Source organism: Macaca thibetana, chromosome 3 (genome assembly GCF_024542745.1).
Source record: "Macaca thibetana thibetana isolate TM-01 chromosome 3, ASM2454274v1, whole genome shotgun sequence".
NCBI lineage: Eukaryota > Metazoa > Chordata > Mammalia > Primates > Cercopithecidae > Macaca > Macaca thibetana.
Window position 1 is genome coordinate 164,368,739 of NC_065580.1, and position 21,081 is coordinate 164,389,819.

The following is a 21,081-nucleotide window of genomic DNA, read 5'->3' on the forward strand; positions in this document are numbered from 1 at the left end:
CTTTATGATACACAAAGAGGCAAATAGTGTTGGTGTTTACGGATGAGTGGTACTGGAGGTTGAAGGAGAGGCACTTCCCAAGAATGGATCTCAGTGTAGTCTTGGTTCCTTGAAGACCACGGACCTTCATTCAGACACTGTGGACACAGACAGAAAGGCATGAGAAAGAAATCTTTTCAGGGGAAGTTGATGCTGACAGAGAGGGTCTGAGCAGCTATGGTCATGATTGAGGAAAACACTCAAATGACATCTGGGGTGTTGAGTGCAAATAGGGGTAGTTGAGAGACAGACTACGGGACTCCAGAAAACCCAGGTGAGAACTTGGAGAGGGGTGGGAGGCTCTGTAGCAGACAGATGCATATGTATGGCTCCTACGTCAAGTTAGTTACTTATTTATTCATTCTTATTATTTTATTATTATTATTTTTTGAGACGAAGTCTCACTCTTGTCCCCCAGGCTGAAGTGCAATGGCGCGATCTCAGCTCACTGCAACCTCTGCCTCCTGGGTTCAAGCGATTCTCCTGCCTCAGCCTCTCGAGTAGCTGGGATTGTAGGTGCCTGCCACCATGCCTGGCTAATTTTTGTATTTTTAGTAGAGACGGGGTTTCACCATGTTGGCCAGGCTGGTCTCAAATTCTTGACCTCAGGTGATCCACCCGTCTCGGCCTCCCAGTGTGCTAGGATTACAGGCGTGAGCCACCGCACCCAGCCTATTCATTCTTATTTTTATTAATAATGTGACCTTATTAACATCCACTGGCTGCTGAGGCTTGGGAAAACCAGGATGACACCCGTGTTGTACCAAACCATGGAGAGGCTAGTGCCTGCCGGGACAGGATCTCGGCTTGTCTCCCTCACTCCGTGTGTGCTCTCTAGAGCCTGCATGGCTCTCCTGACATCAGCACAGATGAGTCGCTGGACCAGTTGCCTCGCCTGTAAAATGAGAGATCTGGATGACATGGACTCTGAGAACATTTCCATTTCGAAAATTCTAAGATTCCATTATTTGGTACAAACGAGGATGCCAGAAATACATGAGGATGAAACAAAGGGAGTGTATGAATCAGTTTGGCTTGCTATAGCAGAATATCATGGACTGGCTCAAACAACAAACATTTCTTCTTTTTTCTTTTTTGAGACAGTCTTACTCTGTCGCCCAGGCTGGAGTGGAGTGGCGAGATCTTAGCTCAATGTAACCCCGGCCTCCCTGATTCAAGCAATTCTCCTGCCTCAGCCTGCCAAGTAGCTGGGGTTACAGGCGTGTGCCACTATGCCTGGCTAATTTTTGTATTTTTAGTAGAAATGGGATTTTACTGTATTGGCCAGGCTGGTCTCAAACTCCTGACCTCAAGTAATCCACCTGCCTCGGCCTCTCAAAGGGCTGGTATTACAGGTGTGAGCCACCGTGCCCAGCCACAAACATTTATTTCTTATACTTCTGGAGGGTAGGAAGTCCAAGGTCAAGGCAGCAGCAGATTTGGTGTCTGGTGAGGATCGCCTTTCTGGTTTGTAGATGGACGTCTTGTCCTGTCCTCACATGGCTGAAGAGAAACCATCATCTCTGTTGTGTCTCTTCTAACAAAGACTCTAATCCCACCATGGGGACTTCACCCTAATCACCCGCAAAGGCCTCACCTCCTGATACTCTCACGTCGGGGATTAGGGTTTTAACATGTGAATTTTGGGAGAGAGACACAACATTCAGTCTGTAACAGGGAATAACCAAACGAGTTGGAAATTGAGGCTACTGGTGTGTAGGGGCAGAGAACAGACTGAGTTTTGAGTTCTCAATTCACCACGGGGACCCTTTAACCTAGAATGGGTTATTTAACACTCCACTCAGCTTCTCAGGCTTACATCCTGAATGCCAATTCTTGCCTCAAACACTTATTGTGAGGATTACGTAAGTGTGTGAACGTGTCCAAACCTCCAGGTGTGTGCTGGCCACGGTGTACGTAGGCAGCGAGGGGTGTGTGTACTTTTGACTGATGACCACAACACCAGCTTTCCAGACCATACAGGCCTCTGGGATCCGGGGATGCAGGAGCCTCTTAGTTGTTAGAAACAGAATGGAAAGGCACAGTCCTTCTTTGAGTCAGAAGACATGGGTTTGAGAATTGCCTCTGTAGTTTACCACAGGAGTGATAGAATAGTTCAGTCTTCATCTGTAAAGTAAAGTGCTTGGATTCTCTATATAATCTTCAACTTTTTTTTCTAAGTTGTGCGATTCTAAGATCTGTAAGCTACTAACCCCTTGGATGGCAGGAGTTTTCCTTTCTAATCTTTCTACTTCCCACTGCCTCCTGCACATAGTAGGCGTGGTAAATACTAAATGAATGACCGATGAGATGGCTCTGGTAACTTAATTCTGCTGTCCTCAAAAGAGGAAGAAAATGTCACTTAGAACCGAGGGATGCAAAACCTGAGTTCTCTGAATGATGAACTATCTGAGTCATGCTGTTTCAAAGATTCAGGCTTGCAGCCTAAACTGATAACAAATTCTTTCCACTAAGAAATTGTTCTCTCTGGCCAGGCGTGGTGGCTCATGCCTGTAATCCCAGCACTTTGGGAGGCCGAGGCAGGCGGATCACGAGGTCAGGAGTTCGAGACCAGCCTGACCAACAAGGTGAAACCCCGTTTCTACTAAAAATACAAAAATTAAACAGGTGTGGTGGTGTGCACTTGTATTCCCAGCTACTCAGGAGGCTGAGGCAGGAGAACTGCTTGAACCCTGGAGGCGGAGGTTGCAGTGAGTCAAGATTACGCCACTGCACTCCAGCCTAGGTGACAGAGCGATACTCCGTCTCAAACAAACAAACAAACAAACAAACAAACAAATAGAAATTGCTCTCTCTGGTGAGCCTGACTTTTGAAGCAGACAATGTAGACACTGGCAGAGCGATCGGGTCGGCTCATTCAATGATTGCAGCCAGGTTGAGCCATTCAAACAAAAGCCCGGCACGCCCCAGTGATACCAACAAAACATAGCTAAGACCTGCAGCCCGCTGAGAGACTGGAGAAGAACATAGCTAGACGTTTCCTTGGTGCATGCCTGAGTCTCTCTAATTCAAGGTTTGGAAACCAAATTTGCTACATGATGATGTTTGAGTAATTATTTACCTGTAAGCACCTAGCTGAAGCATGAGGGTGCCCACATGAGGGGAATCTCACTGTTGAGAACATTCTCTATGCCCAAATGGTGAATCATAATCCAACAGATACACAAAATGTCGCTCTGTATCTCCCTGGCACATAACAATGAGTTGGATGTGACAGAGCCTGAGACCCTTGCTTTTTTAAAATCTGCTTTTGGGAAATGTGTCAGGCAGGCTCCAGTGGGAGAGTAGAATCTGGAGAGAGTTAAGTGGGGATGGTTTAGAGGAAGAGGCGACTATGGGAAAGGTGGAAAGAGAAGAGGGAGAAAAGGCACCTTTGTGGCATCCTCTCCTGGCCTTCTTTCTCGATGACATTCTTCCTGTCTTTTCTCCTGTAGAGTGATTTTTCAAGGCTGCTTGTATCTGGCTGTCCGGGTTTTTTCTTCTCTTTTGGAATAGGAGGGAGGAAAGAGGCTTGTCTCTTCTCCATCTAGAGCCTAGTGACTCCTTTTCTTTTTCCTTTTTTTTTTTTTTTTTTTTTTTTTGAGACGGAGTCTTGCTCTGTTGCCCACGCTGGAGTGCCGTGGCGTGATCTCAGCTCACTGCAAGCTCCGCCTCCTGGGTTCACTCTATTCTCCCGCCTCAGCTTCCCGAGTAGCAGGGACCACAAGTGTCCGCCACCACACCTGGCTAATTTTTTGTATTTTTAGTAGAGACGGGGTTTCACCGTGTTAGCCAGGATAGTCTCGATCTCCTGACCTTGTGACCCGCCCGCCTCAGCCTGCCTAGTGACTCCTTTTCTCCTGGTGCAGTGGCAGGGCTCTCAGCTCATCATGGAGCTTGGGCTTTGCCAGGAAACCTTCGGGATTTAGTAAGTTTCTATCATGTGAATGTACAGATGCCACAGAACCGGAAGGGTTACGGGTCTCTGGTTGGTTGTTTTTATTTTCTTATTTTTCATATCACTGGGGAAAAGTGCACCTTCAAGGTTTCATCCAAAGCCAAGAATTGTTGCTATTGACTTTTATCCACTTCCTAAGCACTGCATTTCTTTCAGGCTTCGTCAAAGTCGTAATGCTTCATTCAGAATCTTTTTCATCACTTTAAATAGTCCTCTCACTTTTGTTGAAGTTTTCTGCTTTTAGAGAGACGAGGTCAAATCTACTCCAACAGTGGAAATAAAATGGGGGAGGAGAACGAACTGTAACCTTTGTGCTTAAAACTTGAAGATGGTGTGCAATTTCTTTTTCAAAAAGAGAGCTACTGTTTGACTATTCTGATCTCTTAAGATGCGTCTGAAAAAATGCTATATTTTAAACAAAATGTTAATAAAAAGTCTGTGCTAACATATATATTTCAACAAAGTTTTTAGAGAGAAAAAAAATGATCTCCAAATTGTTTGAGAGAGTCAGCCTGCTTCTATGATATCTGTGTAGCACCAGGGTATAACAAAACTAAAGATTTTAGGCAGTTTTGACACCTTAAAGCAGAACAGCACAGGCTTTTAAACCCAAAGAGGATTCAGCCTGCTCATTTATTACTTTCCACATCTTCAAAAGGACAATGTCTCTTTTTTAATCTTTTGGCTTTGCTGTGAAACCATGGGAAGTTATTGACTTTACAGGCGCTTTAAGTACACAATCAGGCAGGAAAAGGACATTGGTGCACTCGGGGGCTGCGAGTTCAAATTCTCGTCTCTTTGTGGCATTCTCCTCCCTGCTCAGACAGAATTGAAAAGGGCAGGACAAACAGGGAGGGGCTGCCATGGGTTTTGGTGGGGACCCTCGCATTGAGTCACAGGTACCTGAAGCCATTTGGCTAAAGACAGGCTCCTGTCTCGTTTCTGTTATTATTTTTTAATCTGACAGCTCCCAGGGTTCCCTTGGATGGTGTGCTCAGAAATGCCATACTTCCTTGTGGCCCCTGCAAGCTAAAATAATGAACAAGCAATTAAATCTCATGCTTGAGGGCCTGTGCTGATTGCCTGCAGGGGAGGGGCACAGCCCAGTCTTGTTTATTGCATACAGGGCACAGGGCCTGGCTGCTTCCCTTGCAGGAGAAGCACCTGCTGCCAGGCTGTGTCAGGGGCGGGCTGCAGGGGCGCGTGGGTGCTAGAGAAAAGGGACTTGATGGGAAACAAAGGTTCACCGAGTCACCTGTATCGAAAATGGGTGCTGGCTCATGTCCTCCTGAGGTCTTGTCATGATTGTTATTCATTAGTAGAGCACAATTGGCTGTGACTCTACTTTTTCTTCTTTATTATCCTTTGATGAATGAATGTGTACTAGAAGCATGGTTTGTTCTTTTTATTATTGTTAAATAGGTATTCTTGGTTTTGGCTAAAAAGTGGGTTTTGTGGCTGGGCGCGGTGGCTCACACCTGTAATCCCATTACTTTGAGAGGCTGAGGCGGGCGGATCATGAGGTCAGGAGATCAAGACCATCCTGGCGAACACGGTGAAACCTGTCTCCACTAAAAAAATACAAAAAATTTAGCCGGGTGTGGTGGCAAGTACCTGTAGTCCCAGCTACTCAGAAGGCTGAGGCAGGAGAATAGTGTGAACCTAGGAGGGGGAGCTTGCAGTGAGCCGAGATCGTGCCACAGAACTCCAGCCTGGGCGACAGAGTGAGGCTCCGTCTCAAAATAAATAAATAAATAAATAAATAAATAAATAAATAAATAAATAAATAAATAAATAAAAATTAAAAAGTGGTTTTGGTTTAGCTAGTTGCTGGGAGGCTAACTTTTGTCTTCTTGAGTTTCCTATGCAAGCTACTCAATTTTGGAGAGGAAGTGTCAGGGATAATGATAACTTCCCCAAAGTCACAAAACCAATATGTAGTAGAGCCAGAAATGGATCTGAGTAGTTTGACTGGGGAATGAGGGGTCTTAACCATGTTGCTGGTGCACCTCAATACTAATTTAAAAAGTAATTAATAAATCACTTTTCAATAATTCAATATATATGTATTGAAATTCTACTGGGGCTTTGCCACTGGGAATTCATGGATAAGCAATATATAGCTATGTCCTGCTGTACTGAATTTTACATTCTAGCACGGGAGACCACCATTGATGAAAAAACCCACATTGTCACACAACAGCAAATGTGCTAAATGCCCTGAAAGAAAATCGGGCAGTGAGGTGGGAATGCCTAAAAGATGGTCTCAACTGGTATAAGGAGTCGTAGATTGCCATCCTGAAGATGTGAACTTGAACTGAGGCCCGAAGGATGGTTAAAGGGGAAGGAAGCAAGGTAATACAGGGGCAGGAAAGCCATGGGAGGTGGGACTGACTGGGAGCCAGGGTCAGGTCCTGTGGGGTCGTGTACATTTCCTTAAGGATTTTAAAACAAAAACAGGATCACGCCTATAATCTCAGCACTTTGGGAGGCTGAGGCAGGTGGATCACCTGAAGTCAGGAGTTCGAGACCAGCCTGGCCAACATGGTGAAACCTCGTCTTTACTAAAAATACAAAAAAATTAGCTGGGTGTGGTGATGAGCACCTGTAATCCCAGTGACTCAGGAGGCTGAGGCAGGAGAATCTCTTGAACCCAGGAGGAAGAGGGTGAAGTGAGCCAAGATCATGGCTTTTGTCTGGGCAACAAGAGCAGAACTCCATCCCCCTCACCAAAAAAAAAAAAAAAAAAAAAAAAAAGGAAATCTGTTCACTGGTGGAGAAGAAAAGTCAAACCTGGAGGACCAATTTCTTGATGACAGTCTTATTCGCTTGTTTGTAACAATAGCCCTTTCCTAATTGATTCATTGGAGTCAAGAGTATGTCTTGCACAGGGCATTTTTAAAGGTGTCATTCCCTTTGTGACCTCACAGAAGACAGGATTCCTGAAGCTGGGCCTCCAACTGTCCCAAAGTTCAGAAACAGCTGAAGGATCATTACTTTTTCTCTTCCCTTTCCAGGAAGCTCGCTGGTTAAGAAAACTTTACCCACCAGGGACATTAGCTAATTAACTAATTAAGTTAATAAATCAACTAATTAATTAGATTAATTAAAGAGACATCATTGTCACTGCATTTCATATAAATTAGATTGTTGAAGGAGTTGCTTTTTTTTTGATTCCTCAATAGTATTTGCCACTCCATGGTGTAACATGATAGGTTAAAAATCAGTCAAATAGGGAATGATGAAGATCAAAATAAGAGTCATGGAGTTTAAACTTATGCACATCAAAGTAGTGAAAATATGTGCTTTTATCTGAATTTCTTGCTATGAGGCTTTGGGAGTGTTTCTATAGATGATACTTTAATGGATTTTTGATTCCAAGTTTTCAGTGTTACAAAAGGATCACTTAGATTTTTCTTCAGTGCAGGGGAAGAAATGAAAGGCAAGACTTGGTTCTCTCGCTAATTGAGAAGTGAAGGGCTAGAGAAAAAGCCAGGCAGTATCCATAAAGCATTTGGAGTAAGACAGCTGCTTGTACCCTGACCTCTGACAAGTGTCTTAATCTAAGCCTATAAAATGGGTATATCTCAAAGAAGCCTTGTGATGAGGAAATGAGATAATGTATGTATTGTGTCTGATGCCGTTACCCATACTAGTGCATGGAAGTGGTTAATAAGTGTTGGCTGTTATTTTTCTTTTTTCACATTATTGAAATTTGTTATTAGAATATAATGTAACTTCTTTTCCTTGTCCCTATGACTCAGAAGTTTACAACAAAATATTTTCATCCTTCCCTTTACGTATAATTTGTCATCTAGTTTTGCTGACATTAGTTGAATGCATGGATAGATGTGATAAAGGTTTCTCAGACACTAGATATTCTGGGGGGAAAAAAAGGGTACTACAGCTTTGGATATCCTACAGTTTACTGGAGATTAAATATATTAGAAACTCTTGAAAGACAGACATGCTCTTAAGGAATTCATCCTCTGGTAATTTTCTTATTCAAGATATACTTTAAGGCTCCAACTATGCCTGTAATTTGCATTTATCTTTAAAGAGACTTTTTAAAAAATTTCCTTGAATGAATTTTTAAAGAGGTCCTCAGGAATGCATCATCCAAAATGTCCTATCTTGTTGAAGTTATGTTTTATGCAAGAGTTTCTGGGCTACTCAAATTTCTTTATCCTGTGTTGCTAATGGATTTGCTGTTGATCCCCTGCACATTATGTGACAGCGGCTTGAGGAATGGACCTTCATTACAGAAAGGATTGACAATAATTTGGGACATAGTTTGGGAGGATGCTTTCATTTGTCCCTGGTACGCATCAAATTTGTCCAAGTAGATGCTCAAGGTTTGGGAATTGTTTTTAACTTTCAACGGTTTCCAGTCTAAGCTCCACCATCAGGTTCCTGAGGAGGCTGTATATACCTGTTTTATCACTCTACTGTTCCTCTATTTTTTTTTTTCACCAGTATTCAAACTAGCTCTTAAGATTTCAGAGAAAAAGAGTGAGTGACCCACTCTTGGAGGTGGAAAATTCCAACTTTCTGGGTTGCTATTTGTGGTTTATTTGCTCTCTTTATGCAGGTCTTTGTCGCCCGGTGATTAAAACTTAGTATAAATGTTGCTGCTTATCCACCTGTCAAGGATGGTGTGAGAATAAGTAATAATATCTGAGCCGTATTTTTGCTCCTTGGTAGAAAGGTGCTATATAAATACAAAATGCTATTCCATTAAAACTACTTGTATGATAACAGCATGTGTTAAATTCCGTTTCCTTGACCAATTAGATAAATATATTTTGGTGTTACAATACGGTTGTTTTTATGGTGAGTACGTGTGTATCCCACACTCTGTGTTCTATTTTCTGCCTGGGTGGTGTAACATATCAAATGTTTAAGAAAAATAAAGACACCATTCTAAAGAGATCTTGAAGCTACTGCTAAATGTTATTTTATGGGGGGATTTCAAATAGATGTTAGCGAGATACCTACTGAATTATTGAGGATATGAACTGCACAACCATATAATAGGACATTATAAATATGTAGGCTGTGATACACCTGTTTTGAGTAAACAGTATATTTTTCTTATCAATCTTAGTTCTATGTTGGTGGTTTGCAGCCCATGACACAGAAGTATTTTATGGTTAAACCTATGATCCTGGGCTTCAGTGGCCAGAGATGATGCCCGTTAGCATCATATAGTGGGACACTGGAATCCATGTTGGGACACTGGAATCCATGTTCAGCCTGGGGAAAGGACATCCCTTCTTGTCGGAGACCATCCATCGGGAAACTTCTCCTTTTGCTGAAGAGGAGGATTTGAATCCCTCCCATCACTACGGCAAGCCCAGAGAATGCAAAGGTGGCAGATACATGGAGACATGGCGCTATTACAGCACAGTGTGGTCATTTTTGGATAATTTTTTCTAATGCAGTATAGACCTTCAGGCAAGTCATAACAAAGGCCCTCGGCAGCCACTTTCTCCCACCCACAGTTTTCTCAGCAACTTACTTGACTTATTGCCTCACACATAAGAGATACCTCCATGTGCACCTCTCACCAAATTATTTGCAACTCTACCTCTTCTAAAAAACTTTTCAGTTTGAAATCATTTTAGAATAAAGAGTTACTAAGACAGTATAGAGTGTTCCCATACACTCTTCACCCAACTTCCCTGAATGTTAACGTCTTACATAGCATGTTTACCAAAACTAAGACATTGATGTGGTGCAATATTAGTAAGTGAACTACCAACTTTATTTGGACTTCTTAACTTTCTTTTTTTTTTTTTTTTTTTTTGAGACGGAGTCTCGCTCTGTCACCCAGGCTGGAGTGCCAGTGTGATCTTGGCCCGCTGCTCCACCTCCTGGGTTCATGCCATTCTCTTGCCTCAGCCTCCTGAGTAGCTGGGACTACAGGCGCCCACCACCACTCCCAGCTAATTTTTTTATATTTTTAGTAGAGACGAGGTTTCACCGTGTTCACCAGGATGGTTTCAATCTCCTGACCTCATGATCCACCCGCCTCGGCCTCCCAAAGTGTTGGGATTACAGGTGTGAGCCACTGCGCCCAGCCTGGACTTCTTAACTTTTTCTATTAATGTACTTTTCTGTTCCAGGACCCCATTTGGGATATCATGATACCTTTATTCCTCATTTCCCCCTAGTTTCCACCAATCCGTGATAGCTTCTCTATATTTTCTTGTCTTTCATGACTTTAGATGTTTTGCAGAGTAGTGGTCAGGTGTTTTGTGGAATGCCCTTAATTTGGGTTTCTCTGATGGTTTCTCATAAACATTCTGAGGCTGTGGATTTTGGAGAAGAACACCACAGAGGTGATAGGCCCTTGTCATTGTATCATGTCAGTGGGCGTGTAATGTCAGCATGACTGCAGGTAACATTGACTTTGATCACCTGGCTCATGTGGTATCTGTTAGGCTTCCCCACTGTCAAGGTACAGTTGTCCTCTTTCTGTCATCTATTCATAAAAGCAGGTCACTAAGTCCAGCCTATACTTGAGGAAAGGGCCATTAAACTCTACCTCCTGGAGGGAGGTAGAGCATCAAAATCATGTTTTAAAACCACAAGGGTGATTAGTAAATTTAGGAAGGGATACAAATGTGATGCAAATATCTTGTTACTCCTTAAGGTTCAACCACTAATTTTAGCAACTATCAATTACTCTTGCGTGCAGCAATGATAACCGTGGGGTTCCAATGGCGATTCCCTATTTCTCCAATTCCCTCTACATTTATTAATTGGCTTTCTTATTTAAGAAAGATTGGTCCTTCTTGTTTTGATTATTGATTTATTTATATCCATATGTGCTCATGGATATTTATTTTATTCCTTAGGTGATAATTAAATACAATTGAAATTTATTATGGTGCTCAAATTATATTAGCTCTGGCCACTGGGAGCTTTACCAGATTGATTCTTGGGTCCTTTTGATGTGTCCTCATCTTAAAAACACATTCTTGGGGGATACCTTCTTACTTCTGATACTATGATATATTCCAGGATCACTGCGGTGAGCAAAGTAAGTTCCTATTACTTGGTTTATTGAAGATGTAACTTTAGCCTACTTGGAAAAAGAAACAGACAATTTATAAAAACAGATACAATACAAAACAAAGCTTTAAATATGAGCACAACACCCTAGTTTGCTTTGTCTGGGGGCTGAGAATGACAGTTGTTAAGCCAGACCTTTTTTGTTGCTACACATGTGAATGGGAGGGCTTCTCAGAGGTGATGCCGTCCTGACAACCAGGTGTGATTCCCTTACAATGTACAAGCACTTGGCATTTCAGAGGTGACTTTGTGCTGACAACCAGGTGTGCTGTCCTTACGATGTACAGGTAGGCACTGGGCATCTCAGGGGTGACTTTGTGTTTCCAACCAGGTGTGCTGCCCTCACTGTGCACAGGTAGGCAGTGAACATCTCAGGGTAGACCCTGTCCTGATCATCAGGTGTGCTGTCCTTACTGTGCACAGGCTGGGGCTGGACACAGCAGGGACCCAGGTGTGTGCAAGGTGCGGCGTTTGTTCCATGGGGAGGACCTGCAGGTCCGTCCAGCTCCCCATTCCTGTCCTCAGAAATTCACTGGGGCACAATGCCTGGTAGGGCAGAAAGCTGCTTTTGTGCTGTGATGTGAACCTCAGGGTGACTCCAAACCTGATCGTGCTTCATGTGCTGTTAGGCTGCTGTCAATAAATACAATAAATGTTTGAACAATTCCTCGTAGATGTCTTTGGATATTTTTATGTCTGTGCCTCCTCTTTCGGCAATGAGTTCCATAAGTTTACTCTTCATTATGTAAATTACTTTCTTTAATTTGTCCTCAGTATAAGTCAGACATATTTAAACATGACTCTGAGGTTTTCTCTTTTGTTTTCTCTCAAAATGAATGCATGTACTCTTATTTTTAATTGTGATAAGACACATGTAACATAAAACTTACCATTTTAACTATTGTAAGAGTACAGCCCTGCGGCATTAGGTAAATTCACAATTTTGTACAACCATCATCACCACCATCCAATTCCAGAACTTTTCATTCTGACCCATTAAACACTAGCTCATCATTTCTCTCTTCCCCAAGACACATACACAGGCATGCACACAGTCATGCACAAGCATACACACACATAGGCATGTACGTGCACGCACAAACACACATAGATACACATAGACATGCACACACACATGCACGAGCACATACACAGACATGCACACAGTCACGCACAAGCACACACAGACACATAGGCATGCACACACATATGCACAAACACACATAGGCATGCACACACGCACAAACACACACAGATACACATAGACATGCACACACATGCACAAGCACACACACAGGCATGCACACAGTCATGCACAAGCACACACAGACACACATAGGCATGCATGCACACATGCACAAGCACACACACACAAGCACACACACACAGGCATGCACACATGCATGCACAAGCACACACACATAGTTGTGCACATACATGCACGAGCACACACAGACACATGAATGCATGCACACACATGCACACACACAGACACACGTAGACATGCACACACAGACACACATATGCTTGCACACACACATGCACAAGCACACACACACACACACACGCAGGCACGTGTGTTTTGTTTGTCCTGCAAACAGCCATCGATTCTGATGGAAGGAACAAGTGAGCAAATGCAAAGGTGAAAGCCCTGTTCATGCAGCTCTGGTGCAGGATCGTCTTTGTGAGCACGAGAATGTGGCTCCCTGTCCTGGCTGCAGTGAGGGCTGGAATTTGAAGGTGCTGATGGATCCTTCCACCCCAGCCCCCGTGAATGCATCCTGTGTGAGATCTAGACACCTCGTGCTGGATTCAGGATGGGGAGACAAAGCTGGAACAAATGACAGCCCCTCGGAAATGAAGGTGTGGGAATCTGTGGTTCCTGTGAACTGCGAGCAGGAAGAATCACCTGGGATATGATGGGAGCCCATGGACTGGACCCTTCCAGAACCCAGCCAGGTTGGCTGACCAGCCCGGCCACCTCCACAAGTGCCACATTCCACTTTGTTTCTTCTGGAGTCACATTCCTGGAAGCACTGAATATGTCAACCCGGCATTTCATACTTCAGCCATCCAAGCACGGAAAAGGGCATGATCCCAAGCTGAAAAGGTGTATTTTGTATTCACACACTTGACTTTCAAGACCCTGAATGAATTTTGCTGAAATAAATATTCACCTTTGGGTTTCATCCAACTGTGATAAGTTTTAGTCCCAAGAAGTCTTTTCTTTTCCTTTCTCTCTTTTTAAAAGAATATTAAAAGTGACTGAAAAGAAGGATTTAGAGATGAATGGCTGTTTTCAACATGTCTTATACAATGAAAAGGAGTAAATGTATAATGTTTCTTAGAGAAATGGGTTTAAGCAAAATGAGATTTAGAACCCGGTGGCTGTTTATTGCAATGTGAGACAGACATCCTTGCAGGTCTCAGTATAATGTCCTTGCAGACCTCAGTATTCAAACTTGAGCTGTCAGAAGGGAGGTGAGAATTAGGATGTCTGCCCATCCCGTATTGCCTGAGACTACTACCCTCTTTTTAGCACTAACCCCTTCATCCCTCACAAACCAGAATGATTGGTGTCCCTGGTTGAAATTACTATAGCTATAAGAAGTACTCACAGGAACCCATAAACCCAGTCCAGGTGACCAGTTCGTTCGTTCGTTCGTTCGTTCGTTCCTTCCTTCCTTCCTTGCTTCCTTCCTTCCTTCCTTCCTTCTTTCCTTCCTTCCTTCCTTCTATCCTTCCTTCCTTCCTTCCTTCTTCCCTCCTTCCGTTCCCTCCCTTCCTTCCCTCCCTTCCCTCCCTGTCTCACTCTGTCCCTCCCTCCCTGTCTCACTCTGTCACCCAGGCTGGAATTCAGTGGTTCAACCCTGGATCACTGCAACCTTCACCTCCCGGGCTCAAGCAATCCTCCCACCTCAGTCTTCCGAGTAGTTGGGACCACAAGTGCATGGTAGCGCTCAGCTAATTTTTTTGTATTTTGGGTAGAGATAGGGTTTCACCATGTTGCCCAGGCTGGTCTCAAACTCCTGAGCTCAACTGATATATTTCCTCAGCCTGCCAAAGTGCTGGAATTACAGGCATGAGCTGACATGCCCAGCCTACCAATTTTCACCTCACTTCATGTTGCATCTACATCATGGATTGTGCACAATGCCAAATGCAGTTATTTGTCAGGGCTCTAGAAATCACACCCTGTTTCCCATCCTAGCTCTAAAGTGACTAGGAACCACCTCTCACATTCAGGATGGAGAGAACTGACAATGGAGACTAAGGCTGAGATACGTGGCAATGAAAGGCTTCCTTAGATCAGCCGCAGAATGAGATGCAGGCAGCTGTGGCCAATCACAGGCCTCGCCAACTGATGGAAGGTCCTGGGCTTGGCCTTCATCATGTGAATATTCCTAGTGCTTGGCCTGGTCCCTGACACAAAGCACTCCTTAAAAAGTAGCTGCTGTACTGAAGGAAACTGTTCTGGCAAAAATGCAAAAAGGAGTTGTATTAGTCCGTTTTCACACTGCTGATAAAGACACAGCTGAGACTGGGCAATTTACAAAAGAAGAAGGCTTATTGGACTTACATTTTCACATGACTGGGGAGGCCTCACAATCATGGTGGAAGACAAGGAGGATCAAGTCCCATCTTACGTGGATGGTGGCAGGCAAAGAGAGAGCTTGTGCAGAGAAACTCCCCCGTATAAAACCATCAGATCTTGTGAGACTTATTCACTATCACGAGAACAGCACAGGAAAGACCTGCCCCCATGACTCAATTACCTCCCACCGGGTCCCTCCGCATCATGTGGGAATTCAAGATGAGATTTGGGTGGGGACACAGCCAAACTGTAACAGAAGCATGTTTGTGCATGTGTGTGTATCTGCATGTTCTGTGCATGTGTGTATCTGCACGTTCTGTGCATGTGTGTGTCTGCATGTTCTGTGCATGTGTGTGTCTGCATGTTCTGTGCGTGTGTGTGTGTGTGTCTATATGTGCACCAGTGCCCACCTGCTCCTGGCTTTTTTGGTGCCATCTCTGCATCAACAGGTCTCCTAAGAGCTCACAGTTGGAAGCTGATGTGGCTGGTCGTGGTCGGTGTTCTTCAGCTGATGCTGTGCCCTGGACCAGCTGAGAGCTGATGTGGAGGCTGCTCTGCAGGCCACCCTTCCTCTGGGGCAGTTTTGCGGGCCTCAGAGGTGGAGGTGCTCCAGGCACATCTACCCAAAAGCATCCTATTGGAGCCAGGTTGCTGCATTCCAGGCCCCACCAAGCTGAGGTTATATTTGCCATCTGCCTTCTTCACCGCTGTACTTCTTGTAGCCAGCGCTGGTTCATGGCAGCTGATGGTTAAACATTCAGGAATTTTTGCAAATTGGTTGTTAAACACAGCCACCATAAAAAATTAAATTACAGAAGCTTACAATTAAATAGATTATATTAGACACAAGGTCAGTCAATTCTCAGAACTCAATATTTCATAATTATTTCACTTATTTTACTATTATCGTGAGGTCATTGACATTGACTGTACCTGTAGGGTAGAAACGTTATATGAAGGACGTTGTGTTGCACTCGCATTGGCCAAGAAGGGAGTATTTATACCACAGAAATTGGCAGATGCTGCAAATCAGCATTTCCCCGCCCACGCCTGGGGTTGCTGGTTGTTACAGCTTTTCTGGCAGCCCCTGGCCTCTGCCCAGCGTGATGTCTGGCACAGAGCAGGGTGCTCATGCTTTGCACGTACAGTTCCTTGAGTCATCCCAGTGTGAATGTGTCCCCTGCTTCTGGCTGGGGAGCTGTGACTAGTCCATGCCTCGCCTTGTGCCACTTCCCCTCCTGGGAGCAGCTCTGGAACCTTTCTGTATTCGTTTCCGTGGCTGCCAAAACTAATGACCACAAATGGTGTGGCTTAAAACAACAGAAATGTATTCTGTCCCAGTTCTGGGGGCCAGGGGTCTGAAATAAAGGTGTTGGCAGGGCTGTGCTCTCTCTGAAGACCAAGAAGGGGGTCCTGCCTCGCCTCTTCTGGCACCTGGTGGCCCCTGGCAATCCTTCGCACTTTTTGGTTTGTGGCTGCGTCACTCCAGTCTCTGCCTCTGTAGTCACATGGCATTCTTCTCTGTGTGTCTGTCTGTGGGTCTTCCCCCTTCTTAGAAGGCTGCCAGTCATTGGAGTTAGAGCCCATGAGTGCCACCTAATCTTAACTAATTACATCTGCGAAGACCCTGTCTCCAAATAAAGTCTCCTGAGGTTCCAGGAAGATGTGTATTTGGGGGAGCAGTGTTCAACCTACTATGGAATCTGTGCCATAGAAACTGCAGGAAATTCTGTCCCTCTGAGGTCATGAGGAAAGTCCCAAGGGTTGCCTGGCACCAGTCATGACCAATGAGCAAAAGGGCCCTCCTGGACAATGTTTGGCACTTTGCTTTCACAGTGACTTTGCGGACAGCAAGAGAACGGCTCCACAGTCGTCCTCATGCCATGGGGTCAGCGACCCTGGCGTCTCCCCCTCTACTTTCTCCCACATGCACCCAAGTAAGTATGCTATATTTGCAGTGCCTGCATAATTTCTTTTTAAAAATTTGTAAGTTCTTTTTTTTTTTTTTTTTTTTGAGACACAGTTTCCGTCACCCAGGCTGGAGTGCAGCAGCACAATCTCAGCCTGCATCATTTTCTTTTTAAAATTTTTTAAGTTCTCTCTTTTTTTTTTGAGACACAGTCCCCATCACCCAGGCTGGAGTGCAGTGGCACAATCTCGGCTCACTGCAACCTCCACCTCCTGGGTTCAGCTTTTATTTATTGGTTTTTCTCTTTCTTCTTTTTAATTTCAACAGTTTTTGGGGTACAGGTGTTTTTTTTGTTACATGGATAAGTTCTTCAGTGTTGATTTCTGAGATTTTAGTGAATCTGTCACCCAAGCAGGGTACATCTACTCAATTTGTAGACTTTTATCCCTTACCCGCCTCCCAGCCTTTCCCACCAAGCCCCCAAAGTCCATTATATCACTCATGCTTTTGCATCCTCATAGCTTAGCTCCTACCTTTTTTTTTTTTTTGAGACAGGGTCTTGGTCTGTCACCCAGGCTGGAGTGCAGTGGTGTGATCTCAGCTCACCGCAACCTCTGCCTCCTGGGCTCAAGCGATCCTCCCACTTCAGCCCCCAAAGTAGCTGGATTACAGGCTTGTGCCACTATGCCTGGCTAATTTTTGTATTTTTTAGTAGAGATGGGATTTTGCCATATTGGCCAGGCTGGTCTGGAACTCGTGACCTCAAGTGATCTGCCCGCCTCGGCCTCCCAAAGTGCTGGGATTACAGATGTGAGCCACCGCACCCAGCCTAATTTTTAATTTTTGTGGATACATGGGAGGTGCATATATTTATGGGGTACAAGAGATGTTTTAATACAGGCCTGCAATGTGAAATAAGCATATCATGGAGAATTTCCATCCCTTCAAGCATTTCTCCTTTGAGTTGCAAACAATCCAATCACACTCTTTAAATTATTTTAAAATGTACAGTTAAGTTATTAATGACTATAGTAACCCCGTCATGCTACCAAATAATAGATCTTATTCATTCTTCCTATTTTTTTTTGTACCCATTAACCATCATCACCTTCCCCATCCTACTGCACCACCCTTCCGAGCCTCTGGTAACCATCCTTCTACTCTTTATGTTCATGAATTCACTTGTTATGATTTTTAGATCCCACAGATAAATGAGAGTATGCTATGTTTGTCTTTCTGTGCCTGGCTTATTTCATGGAACATAATGATCTCCAGTTCCATCCATGTTGTTGCAAATGACTGGATCTCATTCTTTTTTTATGGCTGAGTGGTACTCTATTGTGTGTATGTATCACATTTTCTTTATCCATTCAACTGTTGATGGACCCTTAGGTTGCTTCCAAATCTTAGCTGTTGTAAACAGTGCTGCAACAAACAGAGGAGTACACATATCTCTTTGATTTACTGATTTCCTTTCTTTTGGGTATATACCCAGCAATGAGATAAGTGGATCATATAGTAGCTTAACTTTTAGTTTTTGAGGAACTTCCAAACTGTTCTCCATAGCGGTTGTACTAATTTACATTCCCACCAACAGAGTACGAGGATTCTCTTTTCTTCACATCTTCTCCAGCATTTGTTATTGCCTGTCTTTTGAATAAAAGCCATTTTGACTGAGGTGAGATTCTATCTTACTGTGGTTTTGATTTGCATTTCTCTGATGATCACAGATGTTGAGTACCTTTTCATAGGCCTGTTTGCTCTTTGTGTGTCTTCTTTTGAGAAATGCCTATTCAAATCTTTTGCCCATTTTTTGATTGGACTATTAGATTTTTTTCCTATAGAGTTGTTTGATCGCCTTGTGTGTTCTGGTTATTAATCCTGCCTGCATCATTTTCTTTCTTTTCTTTTCTTTTTCTTTGAGATGGAGTCTCCCTCTGTCGCGCAGGTTGGAGAGTAGTAGCTCGATCACTGCAACCTCCACCTTCTGGGCTCAAGCGATTCCCTTGCCTCAGTTGCCTGAGTAGCTGGGATTACAGGCCTGCACCACCACGCCCAGCGAATTTTTGTATTTTTAGTAGAGACAGGGTTTCACCATGTTGGCCAGGCTGGTCTCGAACTCCTGACCTCAAGTGATCTGCCTGCCTCAGCCTCCCAAAATGCTGGGATTAGAGGTGCAAGGTACCAAACCTGGCCCCGCCTGTATTATTTTCTAGGAAGACTCACACCTCTGTGGATGGCCTCTGTGGTGTCACCTTCTTGAGGTTAGGGTTCAGCCTCTCATTCTAACAACCTGTAAAGCTGTTGTCTGCTGCCTGTGTGCATGCTGGCCCAATCTGGTGGCCAACTTCAACAGAAGCTTCGTGAACACTTGACACAGAGAGACGTGCATTAACCTCTTTTGATCTTGCTGTGATGATAGTAATACCTGATATTTTTGGGGCAGTTAGTGGTTGTCAAAGCTGACGTCATTTGTATTATCTCTTTGGATCCTCGTTGCAATCTCATGAAAAAGCCAGAAAGATACACATTCTCAAATATACAAACTTTTGCTTAAAACTTCAGAGAGCTCATGTAGCTCTAGAAAAGATCAGTGGTCCCCTTAAAAGTCCAGGAACCACGGCCGGGCACGGTAGGCTCGCGCCTGTAATCCCAACACTTTGGGAGGCTGAGGTGGGTGGATCTGCATTTTCCCCCCAAACTCCCCCCAGGGGTCCTGATGGGCAGACAGCTGAGAGCTGGGCCTGCCTCTGCTTGGGTCCCTGGAACCCAGTACCCCGCCCTGCTGCTTGTCTCTTGCAGCCCAACTCCTGCAGCTGGGCCTTCTGCCTATCCTGTACAGAAACCCTCTGTTTGCAGATCTGCTCTCCGTGGCCCCCAGCCTGCTCCACTGTCCTGTGCCTCCAGATCCCCATCAGCATCCCTGCTGCCTTTCAGCTGGGTTCAGACAGTGGGGAGCCTGGCAGGAGACAGTCATGCCATCAGCTTTGAAGATACTTTCCTTTCCTGACTTCTTATCCTGGGGTTCCTGAACTCTTTTTTTTTTTTTTTTTTTTTGAGACAGAGTCTTGCTCTGTCGCCAGGCTGGAATGCAGCGGCACAATCTTGGCTCACTGCAACCTCCACCTCCCGGATTCAAGCAGGTCTCCTCCCTCAGCCTCCCGAGTAGCTGGGACTACAGGTGTGCACCACCACACCCAGCTAAGTTTTGTATTTTTAGTAGAGACAGGGTTTCACTATATTGGCCAGGCTGGTCTCAAACTCCAGATCCCATGATCCACCCACCTTGGCCTCCCAAAGTGCTGGGATTACAGGTGTGAGCCACCGTACCCAGCACCGTTTTGAGTCTTTTAAAAAACACAGTATCATAATCTATGTATTATTTAATAATGAATTTAAGGATTTTTCATGTCACTACATAGAGATCCAGCTCTTTTAAAAACATGACGCAGGGCATTTTTATTTTTTCAGAGCAGCTTGACTTCTTCCCAAGACATCTTCAGTAAGAAGTATTGATGTGTATGAACTGAGTGATAGAGGCTCATTTACCAGAAACCTGGGCGAAGCAGAGCTGGGCTTGGCTTGTCCATGTGATTCCCCCTTACTGACCAGCATAGGCCCCTCTCTCCCGGGGCCCAGGGTTTTACAATCAGAGGTCAAGTTCTAAGGAAGGAAGTTTGGGAGCTCAGAGCTGGGAGGTGACTCACTGGGTTTGCGAATTCTTCACAGATTAGCAACACTTTTTCTTGCTAGTTCATTGTTAGTGAGTTGGGAATGTTTTCCTTTTTCTGCTTTAGTGAGGTAATGTCATTATTTTACACATGCCTCTAATTGGAGCTCCCTCCCTTCCTCAAAAACTAATGGAGACTTTTCCAGGTCAGGTTGGTGCTTAGTCATCTAGAACACGAGTCCTGTCCTCTTCCCTTAATCTTTCCCAGGCTGGATTTCGTCTTTGAAACAATAGGAAATGACAGGCTCTATTTTCTTTTCTTAAAAGGACTCAATCCATGGAGTCATGAGTTTGGAACAGGGAAAGTGTGGGGAATTAATACGTCCTCCCAATCAGAAGTGACCAGCTTTCCTCTCTTTGTTCGGCTGAGCCTCTGCAGCCTGAGCTCATGATATCACAGGCAGTTCGCTTAAAAGCAGGAAGGCGGCATTTTCACCCAAAGACAAATTTCCAATTGGATTTTCTGTTAGACCCATTGGAAAGAAATGCAATTAGGCAGTGAACAGTCTTGGGGCAAAGACTGGAAACTTTTCAACGTTTCTGCCAGAAATAATTTGTTAGGCCCTTGAGGTCTTTTTGCATTGGTGATATTAACTGCATCTTAAATTGTCCATGTGAGTCAGTCACCAGAATACTCAGGATAATCACTCTTAGGATAAGAGTAATGATTTTAATTTCTTCAACGGAATTCAACTGTAATTTGGTCATTTCCAAGATGTCAAGATTAACTGGATGGTGTTCAGTGGCCTTAAAATCAGGAGCAATTACTA